Here is a 13,350-nt window from a genome sequence, read left to right as displayed (position 1 = left end):
CACGACAGCAACTTAGATTGGATGAAATATGATATTCTTTCAGTCGAGAGCATTTATTGAGCTCTGGCTCATGTGCCAGATATGTGCTAAAAGGTACATGGAAGCTAGCTCATGGAATTTTGCAATAATACAGAGGGACCCATGGCACCTCTAAACATGCTTTGGCGGGGGGGTTGGAGCCCAGAGAGGCGATGCCACCTCCGCTGGGTCGGTGGCACAGGTGGTGAAGGGAGAAGCCCAGGTTTGCGTTACAGAGCTCCTACTCTTGGGAGCCAGGTTCTCCCAGCTCTGTACCATTCTGATTGGACAGCTAACGAGAAGGAGGGGCGGGGAGACAAGCAACTGCCCAGAGCATCGTGACCAGTAAGTGCAGAGCTGGGACTGGAACCAAGCCCGTGGACCCACAAATGCCGAGCTCTCTCTGCCAGGACCACGCCAGGGCAGGGAGGTGGCCAGAGCAGTCCCTTTACTGACCAGCAGTTCAGGACACCCAGCCAAAGCCTGCAGACCCACTTCTCGCTCCCAGGCATCTCGCACGGGGCTCTATGACTCCGAGCCTCACTTTTTCACCTGTGCAATGGAGGTGACGATCCCAACCTTGAAGAAGCAGTGTGAAGATTAAAAGGAGCGATGTGAAGAGGGGGCTCTGTAAGCCACAAGAAGTCCTCAAAATGCAAGTGATGACTGAGGACAGGGAAGGGCAGAGGGGCTGAGAGCTGGAGAGGGCTGGGGGCAGGACCCTCAGGGTTTGGAAAGAGCATCAAAGGGGCACCCACTCCCTCTCACACCACTGACCTCCCTCCTCGGGGGAGCCCAGTGTGAAGCTCCCCCCTCCCCGCCTCACCTGACACAGAGACGGGAGTGAAATGAAACACAGCCCCCAGCCCACCCCCTGTGGTCCAGTATTTCTCACCGGGTGTAATGAAATGGAAGGAATTTCTGCTGAGAAGGGTGATTACTAACCTGCCAAGATGAGTGAGAAAAATCAATTCAGAGAGTGCGGGAAGGTAGGGACTCTGCTGAGTGGGGGAAACATTGGGGGTGGGGGTGGGGTGGGGAGAGGGCAGGAGGGGGCGACAGAGAGCAACCAGAAGGGGGGAGAGACGGACAGACAGACAGACAGACCACAGGTCCTGTTCAGTGACAACAGACTTCAGGGGGATTTAACCTCAGTCCTCTCCCACCATTTCTCTCTTCAGTGATAAGCAAAGAAGATTAAGGAAGTAGGTTCAAGAGGCAAACACACAGGGACTTCCCTGGTGGTCCAATGTTTAAGACTTTGCCTACCGAAGCAGGGGTTGCGAGTTTGATCCCTGGTCTGGATCGAACTGAGATCCAGATCCGGGGAGCTGAGATCCCACCTGCCTCAGGGCCAAAAAGCCAAAACATAAAACAGAAACAATATTGGAATAAATTCAATAAAGACTTTTTTAAAAAATGGTCCACATCTGAAAAAAAAAAATTTAAAAAAAAAAAGAGGCAAAGGTGTGTTTCATACAGAGGTTCAGTGGGAGGGGATTGGGACCAAGGTCCTGCACTTCTGACCAGCTTGGGGGGTCTGATGACACTGTTCTGGGGACCAGACTTGGCTGAAGATAGAAACAGTCCACACGGCAATCTGTGAATGGACACCACAAATCTCTCCCAAGTGCCTACTATATGTTTTCACACCAAGAGCCTGACACTTAGCAAATGCGCGGTTGGGCCTGACTGAAGGTTACTTGTGTGAAGTGCTTGGTAATTAATTGTTTGATGGGGGTGAAATCCACCTGACATAAAATTAACCATTTTAAAGTGTCCGATTTGGCGGCGTTTTGCACCTTCTCGATGTTGCGCCACCATCATCTCTAACTAGTTCCAAAACACTTTTTATCACCCCCACAATGAGCCCACTTCCCATTCCCTCCTCCCCGGGTCCTGGCAACCACCAGTCTTCTTACTTTTTGCATGGATTCACTTATTCCAGATATTTCATTTTATGTTAACTATAACCTGTGACCTTCAGTGTCTGGCTTCTTTCAGGTAGCATCAGATAAACTTGCACAGGAATGTTCACAGTAGCAATATCCATCAAGAGGAAACAACCCAAGTGTCCATCAACTGATGAATGAACAAAAGGTGGTGTATGTTTACACAATGGAATATCATTCAGCCATAAAAAGGAGCAAAGTGCTAATGCATTCTATAACGCAGATGGACCTAAAAATCTTCATGCTGTATAATTAATTATTTCTTGGGCTGTGCCATGCAGCATTTGGAATCTTAGTTCCCTGACCAGGGACGGAACTTGTGCCTCTTCCAGGAGAAGCACAGAGTCTTATCCACTGGACAGTCAGAGAAGTCCCATGCTGCATGATTCATTTTTAAATGATGTTTTGTGCCCTTATGGCTCCTCTGTGACCCAACCCAAGGGTCATCACTTCCCACTCCATATAAATAGAAGCTGAGCATCCATGACGGGGGAGATGCTGGACACACCAGGGTCAAAGGTCAGTCAGACCAAGGCTGGCACTTGGCTCCTTATTGATTCACCCGATGACCTTAGGCAAGCCCCTTGCCTTTCCTGAGGCTTGGATTTCTCATCTGTAAGATGGGGTTCAAGATTTCTCATGGGGTTGGCCCCAGAGCCCACTAGGTGAGGGTGAGTGCTCTGGGTAAGCTGCAGAACTGGATGAGGGTCGGTGACTGTCAGGGCTTGAATGAGGGGGAACTTCAAATCCATCCACTACCTGCAGTGTTTGGGAGGCAGGACACCAGTGCCAGAAAGAGAATTCGAAGCACAAGGAGAGTGCTGGTCATCACAGAGGATCTCAGTGGGTGGCTGCTCTCGCATAAAATCCAAACCCCTGTTCACCACCCATCAAGCACGTCTGACCAGCACTGTCCCCCTCCAAGACTTTGGCTGGACCCTAGCACTCACCCAGCCCAACTCCCTCCTTTCATAGGTGAAGAACTGGAGACCCAAGGAAGAGAAGCAATTTGCCCAAAGTCTAAACTTCCAATTCACTTGTTACTGACGTCCAGTTCAGATGGTGGACTGAACAAACCTCTTGAATATATTTCCCTCCACGAAACCCAATAAAATTCCAGTAAAGGAATTTTTCAAGGCATAAACATCTAAGGACAGGGTGCACTGAGGGAAAAGACAATAGCCGTAAGGTTCAGAAATCGGAAAGGAGGAGGACAAGGGTGATTGACTTAGCAGACGCAGCACAGCTGAATCCTAAGTCAGCCATGGGAATGCTGCAGACCAACCTGATTGGAACCCATTTGTTATGGCATCCAATTATCTTTCCTTTGTCAGATTCTCCGTGCAGACCCAGCATAAGATGAATACATCTCCCCAGACCATTCTTTGGCGAAGAAAGCAACAGAGAGCAAAGCCAACACGGCATTGTGAAAAGTTCTTCAGTGGAGATATAGATAGAGAGATACTAGAGGAGGACATGGCAACCATTCCAATATTCTTGCTGGAGAATCCCACGAACAGAGGAGCACGATAGGCCATAGTCCATGGGGTCACAAAGAGTTGGGCACAACTTAGGAACTAAAGAGCAACAACAACAAAAATATCTAGAAACATACGTGCCTACCTATTAATATGTCTAGATAGATAGATATGGCAGGAGATACCCCAAAGAAGGAGCAATCAGTTCTCTTTGGGAAGATAGAGGGTGAAGGTTGCAAAGGACAGAGGAGTTGGAGCTGGTTACTGAAGAATAACCAGCAGAAGAAGGATCGGGAGCACTTCCAACTGCAGAACAGCAAAAGCAAGATGCAGTAAGAATACGAATGTTTCAGAGCGTGGCAAGTAACTCAGAGAAGGCGAGACAGAGACACCCTCAGGTGCCAGGTCTTGACAGACCTGCTGAGCTAGAACTCAAGGGTCCTGGGGAGCCACTGAAAGGTTTAGAGCAGTGGAGTGACTAGGGTCTAAAAGCTCACTCTTATGAGAGTGGAATAGAGGAGTCACAAGAATTCCCATTTATGTCTCAGATTCCACCCCTTCATTATTTCTTCCACACGCTTTAATTGAGCCCTACTGTGTGCACAGCCCCATGCTGGGTGCCAAAGACTGGGGCAAGTATCCGCGCACACACACACACACACACAAGAGCATGGTGTGATCAGGCGAGAGCAGCGGTAATTGGGCCCCGTCTGCATCTGCCATCTCCTGTTGCTTGGAAAAGACATCCCACTGAGTGTCAAATGTGCACCTGCCGGCTGGCCAGCACACTCGCATAAAAGTCTGTGAAAAAAAATGGATTATATTCATTCTCTTAACCTCACCCCAACCCGAACATAAATCGTCTCTGTTTATAACACTTCTGGCGTTTTGTGCATTTTGCCGAGTGACATAAAATGACAATAAATTTCGGCCCCACCAGCAGAAAAGTACCTAAAATGCCACATGTCACTAATATTGACAGGTTCTAAAAGTAAAACTTGGAAATGGTTCAGGCGACATAAATTAAAATAAAAATATATACTTTGTCCTTGAGAGAGAATCAGCTAAAATTAAACCTTCGTGTGGGAGGGATGTCCAGGAATGTGAGGGAGAGAAACACCAGGGACACTGTTTCAGAACAGAGCCGCAGAGTGGGGGGCCGAGAAGGACTCGAAGGAAACCCAAGCTGGACCCCTGATAGAAGCAAGAAGGACTGTTCTCAGGGCAGGACTTCAGATATGCAGCCACCGCCTTCAGACGACCGTTCACGTTTAAATATAAATTAATACATTTAAATACATGGCTGTTCGCATTTACATTTAAATGCAGTTAAACTCCAGTTCCTTGGTTCTGCGGCCACATTCCAAGGGCTCAGTGGCCACAGAAGGCGAGCGGCTATTGCGTTGGACCTTGGATGGAGAAGTCTGTCACAGAAGGTTCTATCAGACTGGGCTGTCCGGGACCAAAAGCATCCCTACTGCTCTCCCCAGGGGCGACCGACACCTGTGAATTTCCTCCTTTCCCCTGATGTTCTCAGCCGCCTCCCCTTAATTTCCTCCTTTCCTCCTCTCTCTGGCCATCTGCCTGCCTGCCTCTCTCTGGCCCCTTTCTTGGCCTCTCTCCTCTGGTTCCTTTTTTTTTCTCCATACTTCTCTAATACACAAATAAATCCAGAAGGCAGACTAGGATTTGAAACCAGAGCTCCAAACCCTGCTTGACCACTGTGGGATCCTGGTGAATGAGGACAGCATGCCTGCCCCCCAAGCTGGTAGTTATGGGGGGAGTGACACCTACTGTGCGTGTTTGTGAAACGGAATCACACCGAGTGGCACATCAGCTCGGGGCCACTCCTTCCTTTCTTCTCCTTGAATGCAGATCTTCAGAGGCATAGAAAAATCGACCAGATCTATGTCAGCCTCTTTAGCTCAGAACTGAAGACTTCACAAAATTCTTCCTGTTTCACCTCTGGCTCCAGCCCACTCATCCCACTTTCCATGTTCTACATACTCCGTGTGTTTTTCAACCTCCCTATCTCCCCAGCCTGGGATGTCCTTTGCCCTTCTGTTTCCCTTTTATTATCCTACTCCCAGTGGAGGGTCCAGTTCAGAGAACACCTATTCTCCTGGGTAACTTCACCTTGTCCACTGAGGCTCAAACACAGGACTGGTTGATGATTACAAGAAAGGAGGTGGAGGGGGGGAAACCCAGAGAAGTTGAAGAGCTGGTCTGTTTCCTTTCGGGCAGACAGGAGCCTGCTTGCTCTCCATCTGTGGCTGGGCGGACTTCTCTCATTCCTCCAATCAACATTTACTGGGTGCCCACTGTTGCATGGGGCTTCCGAGGTGGTGCCAGTGGTAAAGAAGCCACTTGCCAATGCAGGAGACACAAGAGACTCGGGATCGACCCCTGGGTGGGGAAGATCCCCTGGAGGAGGAAATGGCAACCCACTCCAGTATTCTCGCCTGGAAAATCCCACAGGGAGAGGAGACTGGCGGGCTGCAGTCCGTGAGGTGCAAAGAGTGGGACACAACTGAGTATGCACGCCTAACACCACTGTTTGCACGGCCCTGCCCTGCTGGATACAGGATGTTTCAAGCACATCCCTTTCCTGGAGGAGTCCCAGCCTGATGGAGTAAGGGGCCGTCCCCTGAGCAAGTACTAGGCAGCCTGACGAGTTCTGGCCATGCCAGAGGGGCTTCCATCCACGGCAGGAGGCTTCAGGATGTGAGGAAATGCCCCAAGAGCCCAGGGGGAGTGTCTGGAACCAGGGGGAGGGGTTTGTCACAAAGAGGCTGGCCTTTGTAGGAGGACATTCCAAGATAGGAGCAGAGGCCAGGAAGAGAAAAACACGCTTAAGGACCCAGGGGTCCTTCAGGGGGACTGAGCATATGTATGAAGAGAGAACAAAAATGATGATCGGGTCAGGGGAGCAGGAGGGGTCAGTAGGCTGGTTATGGGTAAGGCGACTTCATCCTGGAGGAGCCCACAACAGGCTTTAAGCAAGGGAGAGCTGTGATCACAGAGGTGCTTGAGAACTCGACTACCCTGGAGAGGCGGGATGGTGTGGGGGCAGTTCAGGGCTGGGACATGCCGTGGGGAGGCCTGGGGGAAGGTTGCTGTAGGGTGGGCCATGTTACGGACAGACGGGCAGGCAGGAGGCCCTGTCTTGGGCCTTGGGCCTTGCCCTTCCCCCTGCTGCCGCCTCGGGCATCTAACCAGTGCAGCACGCCCCCCCCCACCCCCACCCCCCCAGCACCTTCCTGCCAGCCCAGAAGCCTTCTGGGCTGCACAATTTGTGAAGAACATTATGTAAATGGGCTTTATGCAAATCCAGCCTCCCCCTGCTTGCTGGACTCCTGAACCCTAATTAACTTGCCAGAGCCTCGTGTTGCCGTCCCCTCTACGCCAGCCCAGCCCCCCAGCCCGCTCCCCCAACCAAGAAATCCATCTTCAGAGGCGAACCCGGTCTAATCGCTCCCTCATTTGGATGTGCGGGCTGTCACCCACACGTTAGCCGGCAGGAGAAGGCGGCATTTCAGCCAGTTGACACTTCTGTTTCCAATACAGCTCCAAAATAAATGCCTGTTGTGTGTGTGTGTGTGTGTGTGTGTGTGTTTTCTTTTCTCCCCCTCCTGCTTTATTTTTGCTTGCTTCCAGAGCCAGAAACAGCTCTGGGGAAAGTTGATGCAATTTCTCATTATCTTCAAGTCTTTCTTCTCCCATCTTGGGCCATCCTCCCCTCCCCGACCTCAGAGTCAGGGGTCCCAAAACCCTCTCCCCTGCCTCTCTCCAAAGATGCGCTCTGGGAAGGAGCAGGCATCTGCTGTTTTTGAAATCAGACCATCAAGGATTTATTCCTCAAGGCGCTGACGGTGAACGTGTGTATCCCTCAAGGTATGTTTCCGAACTAGAAAGAACCTCAGGAGCACCTCACCCAGCCTCCCGGATTCTGAGACAGTGGAACCTAGGTTCAGGGAGCATCAGGGATGGAGTCACACCCAGCCCCCTCGCCCACCCCACCCCCTGCCTCCATTGCAGGGCTGGCTTCTGTCCCCCTCCCCCACCCAGCCTAACATCCCCTGTGTCCCAAGCAGCTCAGTGAAAGGAGCTGCTCTTGACAGTCTGGTGCCTGCTCACTTTCAAGTGCAGAACAAAGCAAAATAAAGGCTGTCCCAGGAAACAGGAAGAATTGTGTTGTCAGCCGGTTCCTGCTGCTGCAGCAGATTCCCTGGGTACCATTCTAAAGGCAGAAATGGGTGGGGTGGGGAAGTGGGGAGGGCCGTTTGTGCCTCTGGAGCTCGGGAGGGCAGAGCAGGCACGATGTTTAAGGCTCAACACTGTAAAGGGGTGCTTTTTTTTTAAGATGTAGTGTATAGGATATTTACTCGAGTTTGGTCTGACAACGCAGAGCGGGAACAAGCAGGGTGACTGTTCGATCATTCATTCATTCAGCCATCATTCATTCCAGAAGCATTTATTACTGGTAGCTCCTGGACCAGAGTGGACCCTCCAAATTCATTTCTGCTGCCGAGCCTGGTAACCAACCCACTTGTCACCCACGAGGAGCCCAAGATCACCATATGGAGGCAGCCGTCTGACACCACGTCTGTCCCAGTGGCCAAGTCTCTCTCCCTCCACCCTCGGCATCTGTGCACATGAATTTTTAAAGGATCCACGTTTGGAAATCCCCAAAATCATCTTGTCCTTTCATTTTCGTTTCTGAGAAGGAATGATGTCTCCTTGTACTTAACCCTGAGAGGAAGTTTATCACAGAAGAAGGAATCTGGAGTGAACACACACAGAGGGTTCAAATCTTATGACCTTAGGCAAGGCACTGCTTCCAAAATCTCGTTTTCTCGTCTGTAAAAGGACCATAACAGTGCTTACTTCACAGTGATTAAAGAGGCTATAGATAAATGTAAAAAATCACCTTCTGTCTGAGATAAAAGTCTGCTCACATACCCTCTATTAAAGCCATCGTCAATTTATTAGTGTTTCAAAAACAAATGTAGGGAATCAGAATCCTTTTAAGAATTTTATGATTAGAATTTTATTACATCAGACATGCCAATGAAGATGTCTCCAGAAAACACGTGGGTCTAATTAGTTCACCTCTTCGAGCCTCAATTTTCTAGCTATGAAATGGGAATAATAAAATTAGCTACCTCCTAAGGTTGTTGGAAGGAAGAGTCTTAGTACTGCATGAGTCATATAGTTAGGGCTCAGTGAATCCTGGACAACAAATATAGACAGGCTTCCCTGGTGGTTCAGTGGTTAAAAGAAAAAAAAAAAATCCACTTGCCAATACAGGAGACATGGGTTCGATCTCTGGTCTGGGAAGATCCCACGTGCTGCCAGCAACTAAGCCCCTGAGTCTGTGCTCTAGAGCCCGGGAGCCACGACCCCCGTGGCCATGTGCCACAGTTACTGAAGCCCATGCGCCCCAGAGCCTTGTGCCCCACAACAAGAGAAAACTCCCCAGTGAAGAGCCCACGTGTAGCAGCTAGGGAGCAGACCTTGCTCGTGGCAACTCAAAAACACCCGAGCAGCGACGCAGATCCAGCACAGCCAGCACTAAATAAATAAATAAAATTTTAAGAACATAGACATAAGTACATGCGTAAGTTATGTGCAGTGACAGGGAGTTCTCTAATCAATTAATTTAAAAGTAATTACCCTAGGCTGTCTATAAAGGAAAGTTTCTCCCTCCAGACTTAATGATAGATGATTTGAATAGAAATACTGGGTTACATTCCTATTGCTATTTGGAAAGAAAACACACAAAAATGTTTTGAAAACTGTAGAAATTAAATGAGTTTGCTTATTCCAACAGAAGACAAATCTATCTCTGAGAATAAGCATTCAGACTTGGATAGGTGGCAATTCTTTATATCTCAGGTTTCCAAACTCTCGTCTTAGATACACGGCAGGCATGGTCCAAATGTCATTCTTGATGATATATTCGATGACAAATGCCAGGATATGCATGGCGCACTTTACAATTATTATAGAGCTTTTCGACCCTCCTCTGCTTTGGAATTTTTTCTTGGGGGCATTGGAATGTGGCTACAGAGACTACCACAGCTCAAGTTCATGGCCAGCCATCAGTCTCACTCTGGGATATCACTTAGTCCTCTAAGGCAAGAAGATCTCATTTAGCACACCAACTCCTGTCAATCTGTAGCTGCAGCCTGAAGTGCTATGTTAAGAAGGATTCTGAGGTCTTACCTAAGCTTAATGGCAAAGAGTGCCTTATGGATTGGTGATGTCTGCCGAGGAGCTAGGTGACAGCAGCGTGTGTGTGCCTCATATGTGCTCACCCTGAGTTAGTGTAACCCTCTGTGTATGACAGTCCAAGAAACTGAAGCTCAGAGAGGGGAACTGATTTGCCAAGGTCACACAGCTATTTAGTGGCAGAGGGAGAAATGGAATAAGTATCTCCTGGCTCTGTGCCCAGGTCTATTTCCTCTCCATGGTGACACACGCAAGTTCCTAGGAGATCCGGTGGTATCTATGAGGCAGTCATACGTTTGGCATTTGCTATCCTATTTACCACCCCCATATGGTTCCAAAAAGATCTGCGGTGATTACACTCCAGAAATATACACATTCAAGAGAAATGCACACATTAACAGAGGACTCAAATAAAACAGACAAGGTAGACAGGGGAAAGGAACCAGGAAACTTAGAATAAAAAATAAGAGGGAGCCAAGAGTAAGTTTGACACACAAAAATGCATCCCTACACAGGTGCCAGGCAACTGGTGGCCAATGCAAAGAAGTAACCAGGAATCCAGGAGTTTGGAAAAGGGGGATTCAGTCACTCAAAAGAAAGAGATTTCTGTGAAGTTCTCCTGGGAGAAATACCTCCATGGGTGCTCATGCCTAGGCAGCTGTGAAGCATTGCAGGATGTTCCTCAAAGATACGTCTCCAAGAAACAAAGAATTTTGATACCACTGACTCTTGGAATGTCTCCTGGTGAAGGTCAATGATGACATGTCAAAAGGTGGTCCAAGAACTCAAGATTTTTAGTGTTGACAGCCATGTTTCCAAAGCCGGCAGTCAGGTTCTATTGTCCCTCTCACTTGACCCCCTGGCAGTCTTTGATATAGTTGGTGGCCTCACCCTTGGGTTTATGCTCACCTGCAGGGCACCACATTCTCTTGCATCTCCTTCTATGTCGATGACAGCTGCTTCCCCATATCCTGTGTGGCACATTTATCCTCCCCTTCAGTGAGTGTCTAAATGTTGCAGGCTCCAAGACTCAGCCTACAGGCCTTCTCTTACACTTCTCTGTCTTCAGCTCTTGGTGATCTCATGGCTTTAAAACCATCCTTGGGCTGATGACTTCAAAATTTATATCTCCAGCCTGACCTCTCTCCTAGACTCCAGACTCATACATCCACCGGCCCCCGTGACATCCCCAGCTGGACACTAACAGCATCTCAAACTTCAGACGTCCATCGCCAGAGACTCGACGCCACTCCACCCTTTCTCTAACCTGGTGCCCCTCCCTCATCCTCCCCATTTCAGGGAATGGCAACACTGTCCCCCAGGTGCTCAGGCCAGAGACCTGGGGCTTGACCTTTACTCCTGTCTTCTGCCTCATCCGATATCCAGTTCATCAACAAGTCCTGACAACTCAGTTACAAAAACTGCTTCAAATGCAGCCCTCTTTCCCCGTCTCAACCACAGCCTCCCTGTTTGAGCCACCTTACCGTCATACTTTACAGCTAGTGGACGGGAAATTCTCCAACCTCACCTTTCTGATTCCACTCCTGCCCCCTACAGTCTGTTCTCCAGACAGCAGTCAGAACAACCATTATTTTAAATGCCGAACTGATCAGATCTGGCTCAGAGGCCTCCATCACTCTGCTCCAGTCACACTGGGCTTCTGCTGGGGACACTCTCCTCTCAATAACTCTGCATTGCCTCGTCCCGCCTCTTGAGATGCTCTTTCCCTAGACAGCCCATAGTTTAGTCCCTTACCCATGACTCTGATGAAAACCACCTCCTGCAGGAGGCCTTCCCTGACCACTCTGTTTTAAATGGACCTTACCAGCCTCCCTCCCAACTTCCTCCAGCATCTCTCCCCATTCCCCACTGGCATCCCTCCCACCTCTTACTAGCAACCCTCACACCTACTGACTTCCCTCCCACCCCACCCCCAACCTGCGTCCCTACCACCACCACCACCACCAGGAAGAGGTCTTGTCTGTCTCTTGCCCACACTGTGCTATAAGAGCAGGGACATTTGCCTCATTTTCAAACCACTGTAGCCCCATATCCTGCACTTAATGCATGCTAAGTTGCTTCAGTCATGTCCTACTGTTTGTGACCCTATGGACTGTAGCCTGACAGACTCCTCTGTCCATGGGATTCTCCAGGCAGGAATACTGGAGTGGGTTGCTGTGCCCTCCTCCAGAGGATATGCACATAATAGGTGCTCAATAAACACATTTTGCACCAATGACTCTCTACTCATCAGACTTATTCAAGATAAATCCCTGAACTGAAAATTCCAAGGTGATCAGCCCATGGGGGAAGCAGAGTGGACTCCGGTCCCTCATCGGCTGCTAAGTTGGCAGGAGAGTTTTGCCTTCAAAGGTGGCACAGGGAGTCATATCTGTCCCCTCAGCTGATGCCACTAGGGATGTCCCGATGATTTCCACAGCATCCCCCTACTCGTAAATATCTCCCCTTGGTGTCAGCTGACCCCTTGGATCTCACCATAGGGAATACTGTCATCAAACCCCAATAAATTGCTAAAAGCCTAAGCAGATCGGGCCAATTTACAGCAGGTTTTGACTTTAATAATGTTTTGTCTTGGATTTGGCCCTAATTATAAATCATTTGCAACTGTGCTTTAAACCATAAGCAAATCTTACATGGCATTCTTATTATCTACTTAATATCGCAGGAAGAAAGATTTATGGAATCGCATTCTGGGAATTAAGCAAACGAGGAAACTTTTAGGTGAAGGTGAAACACATGAAAATTATAGTTTTGTCGTAAAATGCTGATTGATCAATGATTATTGTAAAACTGTAGTAACCAAGCTGGCGTCAACATAAATCTGTAATTGGCTGGATTTATTCTTTTTCAAAATACTGTATTTCCTACAGTTTTGACCATCGTGTTAATCTGAGCCTGTCAGATTTACTGTAGTTTTAAGTTAATTAACTCCATTGAGCTGATGCATATATGTGTGTGTGCAAGTGAATGTAGTGTGTGCGTGGGCATGTGTGTGGTTTAGAATGATAGGGAGACAGATTAGATGCACGGATAGAGATTGAGAGAATAAAGAGACAGGGGGAGAGAGACCAGGAGGATGGACAGAGAGAGATGGAAAGGTAGAGCAACAGATAGACCAGATGCGTGGACAGAGAGAGACGGACGCAGTACCACCAGTTGTTTGTACTTTTCAATGCTGTGTGTTTTTTCTTTAAATCTAACTTTTGAAATATTTGAAGATAATCGCTTCTCGGCCTTCTGGCTAAGATCAAGTGTGGTATCTGTTCTTATCCCTTAAAATATTTGAAGATAACGCCCTAAGCTAAGTGAAGCAAATCCTGCTGCAGAAATGGGTCCAAAGCACTACTTCCTACGTCATCCTCCTGAGGGGTGACCACCTCGGGTCATAATATCGCATCTTAGGAGGCAGGGAGGACTGCAGAAAGCTCGTGATTGACTCAGATCTTGGCTCTGCCGTTTGCTGGCTGTATCACTCTAAAGAACCTACATCGTCTCACTGAGCCTCAGACTCCTGCATCTGTAAAATGGGAATAATTACAGCCACTTTAGCGGCTACTCTGAGGCTTAAATGAAATGACAGATATGAAGTGGTTAGCCCTGGGGCTTGCACATTGCGGATGTTCAGGACCTGCTGTGGAAGCTCCCTT

At 48.7% G+C, this 13,350-nt stretch overlaps 1 pseudogene; it reads left to right on the top strand.

Moving 5' to 3' along the window:
* Positions 1-12,924: 12,924 nt before the first annotated feature.
* Positions 12,925-13,001, top strand: LOC139176874 (U2 spliceosomal RNA; annotated as a pseudogene).
* Positions 13,002-13,350: the final 349 nt, after the last annotated feature.

The sequence above is a fragment of the Bos indicus genome, chromosome 17 (genome assembly GCF_029378745.1).
Source record: "Bos indicus isolate NIAB-ARS_2022 breed Sahiwal x Tharparkar chromosome 17, NIAB-ARS_B.indTharparkar_mat_pri_1.0, whole genome shotgun sequence".
In the NCBI taxonomy this organism is placed as follows: Eukaryota; Metazoa; Chordata; class Mammalia; order Artiodactyla; family Bovidae; genus Bos; species Bos indicus.
This window is presented reverse-complemented; position numbering and strand designations above follow the sequence as displayed.